We start from the raw sequence: 6635 nt of genomic DNA on the forward strand, positions 1-6635 counted from the left end.
ACGTAACTTTGATAGAAGTCGCTAGAGTCATATTGGTTGAATATTCACTTCTAAAATATTTTTGGGCTGATATAGCTTGTTATGTTCTAAATAGGGTGACCATTAGATTTAAGTTGAACAAGACACCGTATGAACTTCTTAAGAGGAGAACACCTAATCTTTCACATTTACATATCTTTGGATGTAAGGTTTTTAGTCATAATAATGGTTAAACTCCTTTAGAAAAATTTGATCCTAAATCTAATGATGGAATTTTTTTAGGATATTCTAGTATTGGCAAATCCTATAGGGTTTTTAACAAATGGACTTTAGTAGTTGAGGAGACAACACATGTAATTTTTTATGAATCTAGTATTTTTTGAAGATCCAAGATTGGAGGAAGAACATATTGAAAAGATCTCCCAATGAATTGGAAAAATAAATCTTGAAGAGAATGTTGGAATAGAAAATAAATTTTCTACATAATGGAAATTTTCTAAAAGTCATCTTAAAGAATTAATTTTAGGTGAGCCAAATGAAGGTGTTAGAAGTAAGAATGGAATTAATAAAGAAGTGAACCACTCCACCTTTATTTTAATGATTAAGCCCACTAATGTAAATCAAGCACTTTCTGATGAATTTTGGATTTTGGCCATACAAGAAGAATTGAATCAATTTGTTAGAAATGATATTTGGGAATTGATTTAAAGGCTTAAAGATCAAATTATTATTGGAACTAAGTGGGTGTTCAAAAATAAAATGAATGATTCAGGTGCAGTGGTTAAAAATAAGAAAAAAGTGGCGGCCAAGGGGTATAATCAAATAGAAGGAATTGGTTTTGAAGGAACTTTTTCCTAGTAGCTAGACTTGAAGTGATAAGGGTATTACTAGCCTTTACCTATTTTAAAGGTTTTAAACTATTTCAAATGGAAGTTAGGAGTGTCATTTTTATTAGGTGATACTAGAGGATATTTATGTAGAGCAAAATCTAGGTTTTGAAAATTTAAAATTCCCTAATCATGTGTTTAAATTGAAAAAGGTATTGTATGGACTAAAACATGCACCTAGGGCTTGATATGAGAGACTAAGCACATTCCTACTAGAAATATCATTTGTTAAAGAAAGTGTAGACACCACTCACTTTTTAAAAAGGTAGGAGATAATATACTCATTGGTCAAATATATATTGATGTTATCTTCTTTGAATCCACCAATAAAATCTTTGTGATATTTTTTGAAAAATAATTTAAAATGAATTTGATGGGAGACTTAAGTTATTTTCTTGGTTTTAATTTAAATTAGAAAGAGGATGGAATATTTCTTAGCCAGTCAAAGTATATTAAAGACATTCTCAAGAAATATGAAATAGATAAAGCCAAATTAATGAGTACACAAATGTGTTTTCTTAGTGCAGTTAGATAAGGACTCTAAGGGAATATCTGCAGATAAAAAAATTATAGGAATAATTGGATTATGACTTTACTTAACTGCTAGTAGATCAGATATCATACTTAGTATTTGTTTATGTGCTAGATTTCAAGCTAATCCAAAGGAATCACATTTGACTACTGTTAAAAGAATTCTAAGATATCTTTTAAAAACTTAAAACTTAGGGATATGATATCCAAAGCATAGCTCTTCTTTTAAAATCATTAGATATTTTTATTTAGATTTTATAGGATGTAGGGTTGATCAGAAAAGTACTTCGGGAACTTATCAATTTATTTTCTTGTTCTAGCAAAAAATAGAATTTAATAGCCCTTTTCGACTACTAAAGTAGAATACATTGTCTTAGATAGTGTGGCACAAATTCTTCTAAGGCCATAGGAGGAGCAAGATGCAGCAAGTTCGGAGCAACCGTGTGATCTCCCTCTCACCTCTTCTCCCTCACAACGCTCACCTTCTCCTTCCTCTCTCAAACCCTAAAGAACTTATCAAGAGCTCTCTCCCTCGGAATCCCTCTCTAACCACGTTCTCCTCTCTAATTCACACTCCCAAAATATGACAAGTTTTACACATAAAACGGGCTCCAAAATCCCTGATATTTTAAAAGTAGATGTTACTATCGTACAGTACGATTTCTAAACGTACAGTATGAAATGTATAAACAGACTTCATCCTGGTACAAAGTGGTATGAACAGTTTAAAAACATTCATACAATACGATATTAAATCGTACGGTACGATCCACAATAATTTTGTTCGTACAGGATGATAGTCAGGACGATCAATCATCATCTCTGTTCATCGTATGGTATGATGTACATCGTACAGTATGATGAGACAAAATCTAAGAGATCATCCAGGATGATTTTTGGGATGATTATAATTTATCTCTGTTCATCTTATTGTACGAACTGGTTCGTACAGTACGATGTTCAAATTATAATTAAAATAAATTGTACAGTACGAACGTGTTCGTACAGTACGAGCGGTGCAAAATATCTTACTTAAGTTAAAACGACGGTGAGGGTTTTGGATTTGAACATATCGTACAGTACGATTACATTCATACGTTATGATCTATTCACAGAATCGTCCTACAAAGCTTTGATCGTATGGTACGAAATAACATCATATAGTACGATCTACATAGAAAGAAAAACTCTAAATTTTTCATTTAAAAACACTCTCCCCCTGTGTGTGTGCATGGTTGCTCAGACTTTTATACATTTTGTGTCTAGACTCAAGAAAATAAAAATAAAATAAACAATAAAATACATTGCATACTCATACTCCTAATCTACCCATTTTTGAGTCTTCCTGTCATCCTGAGTTGCTGTTGATCTTCTTGAAATGTTAGTACTCACGGACAATAGCAAATAATATTCAATGAATCTCAAGATAATTCAAACGACATTATTTGTCATCATCAAAATCTCAAACTCGGGGTCATGGATTACAACAATCTCCCCCTTTTTTATGATGTCAAATAATGTTTGTTGTAAGCAAGTGTTAAAGACATTTTTTCAAAATTTAATTTAAACATAAGAACAAGAAAAAATGAAATAAAAGAAAATGCAGTACGAAAGAAAGAAAAACATGCATTTAACTATAGAAACAAAATACAACAACCTTCTCCCCCTTTTGACAGCACAAAAAAGAGGAGCAAACACTAAGATAAAAAAGAAGCTACAATACAAAGACAATCTAAAGTAGAGGATACTGATCAGAAGGTGGTGGAGGTGGGTTTGGTTGGAAGTACTGAAAGAGAGCGTCAAAATGGTGATCAATAGCAGTAAAGCGTTCTCCAAACCATTGCATATCTGTCTCATGTTGCTGATGTTGTTCTTGAATGTGAGTATCGAGACGAGTCTGAAGTCGGTCAAAGCATTCGAGCTTCCAATCTATTCCACCAATTCTTCCTTCTATTCTCTTTTTAATCGAGGCCAAGGGGATGTGGCAAAAGATTCTAATGAAGAAAGAGAATATGCACCTGCTCTTGTACATGCACTTGCTCCTGGACCTGATCATCATTTCTATCAAGAAATGGTCTAGAGATTTGACAGACTTCAATCTCATTTTAATATATGATTTGATCAAATTGAGACTCACTTAAACCAGAAGGATACAAGATCTAATGAAGTTATGAGTTTGGTCAAAAGATAATTTGACTCTCTGAAGATTCAAGTAGCTACCATAATTAGCTCCTTAGCTACCTCTATATCAAGGTCCTTCAGGGTATTATTTGTTATTTTTTGTTGTACTTGATGTTTGCATTATTTTTTTTTTCTATTCTCATGTGATGGCTTAGTAATGTTGTGTTTTTTTTGGTATTATTTATTGGCTATTTTTTATTCATGTGATTAATAAAATATTTTTTTAATCTTCTTAAATTATTTTAAGTTTCTATAAACTAATTAATTATAGTTGATCTATAGAATAAAATTTTAAAATACTTTGCTCTATAAATTAATTTCCTTGCAAAATTTAATTTCTCTAAATTTTAAATCAAATTATGGTTAGATGTTGATTAGAAGATCAACTTCATGTTCCTACAAACAAATATTATTTAACTATAATTTTTGCAAAAGATATGTCTTATTTTTTTCTTTGTTCAATATATTTATTTAAAGATGTATTGATATTGGAAAGACCAAAAATGTAAAAAGATGCACAAAGTGTGCCAAGCTTAAAAAGATGCACAAAATGTGCCACAAGTTTAAAAGATTCGTAATGTTATCCAAAAATGAAAAAAGGCCCAAAGTTAGCCTAAATTGAAAAGATACGCAAAGTGTGCCAAAAATTGAAAAGATTTGCAATGTCGTCAATTTAAATTATCATCTATTTCATTCCTTTATATCTCTATTTTTTATACAAATCCATTCAATCAACAATAATTTTCACTATTGAGTTGGAAACTAATTGATCTTTATTTCATCATTTTTGCAATAATTATTTTATTTGATTGGTCTAGAATTAATAGTGAACATAGTAGACTTTTCTTATCTTAATTTTTCTTTGATTTAAAAAATTAAGACTATCCTTTTTTGCTTAAGGATGTTAATGCTTTCTTTACAAGTAGTTTAAAATTCTCTTCTTCATCATCTATTAGATTTGTCAATAGTAACTTACTTTTTCAAGATGTACTTTCCTTTTTACTGTTATGAAAAGAGAGAGACATTATTTATTATTTGTTTATTTGATTTAATCATATGTGTTTGTTGTGCTTGGTGTGTATGTGTTTTATTGTTGTGTCTAGTGGTGTATGTTTTTTTTTTTTTTTGAATTCCTTTAGGTTTTGTTTTTCAATTAATTTTGTTTTGATTTTGATTGAAATCCTTTATTTTTAATTGAGCATTGTTTTTTTTTTTTTTTTTTTTTTTTTTTTGAAATTTGTAGAAATTGCATTAGAACAAAATAAACAAACTAATTACAACTACATACTAAAAGGGTAACACTCCTCCTTGATTAACTCAAGCAATGAAGAAGGAATGTTACCAAAAGAGAAACTATCAAAAGTAAAACTAATATTAAGTGCCAAAGTGGCACAAAAATCAGCCACTCGATTACAATCCCTATTTACATGATGAAAAATGATTTTATTAAAATCATTAAGGAAAAGAAGCTCCTTGATTGGCCAATTCTCCATCTGCCACTCCATCTTTTTCAAAGAATGTTGAATGTGTTTAATCACATTGAAATTATCACCTTCAATGATAATGCCTTTGCTTTTAAGCATCCATGTTTGGATGAATTCCCTTATTGTAAAAATTGCCTCTAATTCAACTTTTGCAATATCCCAATGTACAGTACTCTTCCCAAATGCAAAAAGAAGTCTACCTTTGCAATCTCTGAAAATCCCTCCAATGCCGGCCCGATTAGAAGGTAACCACGTTGCATCCACATTAATCTTGATCCAATCTAGCGGTGGAGGGTGCCAAGATGTAAGAGACTCCCAAGGGAGATTAGTACCCTAGTTATCTAGATATGGATTAGAATTCATTGTGGTAAAAGAAACGACATTTACCGCCACCATGCTACTAGACATAACAGCCTTGCCATGCTTCACCAGGTTTCGGTTCTTCCAGGACTTAAAAACTGCTGCGCAATATAATCTTACCAAACTCTTATTCTTGGCCGATCTTTTTCTCAACTCCTCTAAGCACTCATCCAGAGAATGAAACTTAGGAACAGCAAATCCCCATCCTTGAATTGCAGAAATAACCTCATTAAGGTATTTTCAATGGACCACTAAATGTTCATAACTCTCAACCTCTTGACATCCTCTAGCACAAGAGTCATCAACACAAGTCTTCTATATTTAAGAAAATGATTGGTAGGTATAGCAAACTTACTTAAACGCCACCAAAAAAGTTCCACTTTGATATTGAGCTTAAGGTTCTTTAACCAAATATAGAAACCACCGTCATCATCCATGTATTTATCCCTCAGCATAAAATCATAAGCCAAAGCTGAGATAGATCTACCCAAAAATTTGCTAATAGTCTTCAGCTTATCCATCTTCACAGAGGTATCAATTTTAATTTTCCTGATTAACAGCACCAATTCTTCATAAAAGAACAGCTTTAGTTTCATATCATCCCAATTTCCATCTTCTGAAATTAGCTGCTGCACCATCATGTCTTCCAAGGCAATACAATCCACAAAAGTCAGCCAAGCATTAATACTTTTGTCTAACAGCCAAATGTCACCAAGAACATTAATTCTATCACCACTACCCACCTTCCATTTCACAATACTCTTAAGATGCTTCCCTCCATCTTTCAGTATCTGCAAAGCAATGGATGAATTCCTTTTACAGATTCCATCCAAGATATCCTCCTCATACTTAACAGTGATAGTTCGGTGAAGAAGAGAATTCGGGTTCTGGATGCAGTCCCAAGCCAGCCTTGCCCTCAATGTACCATTTCTGATAACTAAAGATTGCACCCCCAATCCACCTGCACATCTCTGCTTACAAATCTCACTCCATGCCACATAATGCAATTCCTTCTTCCCATCCGGCTTGTTCCAAATAAAATTCCTACACATTTTCTCCATTTCATATAGAATTTTCTTAGGTACAAGGGAATGTGTGAGTAAAAAATTTTGCATAGAAAGTAAAGAAGTCTTCAATAAAGTAATTATGCCTCCCAAAGACAAAGACTTCTTACCCCACACATTCAATCTATCCATTACTTGACTCAAGAAAT

Source organism: Dendrobium catenatum, unplaced genomic scaffold (assembly GCF_001605985.2).
Source record: "Dendrobium catenatum unplaced genomic scaffold, ASM160598v2 fragScaff_scaffold_231, whole genome shotgun sequence".
Lineage (NCBI taxonomy): Eukaryota > Viridiplantae > Streptophyta > Magnoliopsida > Asparagales > Orchidaceae > Dendrobium > Dendrobium catenatum.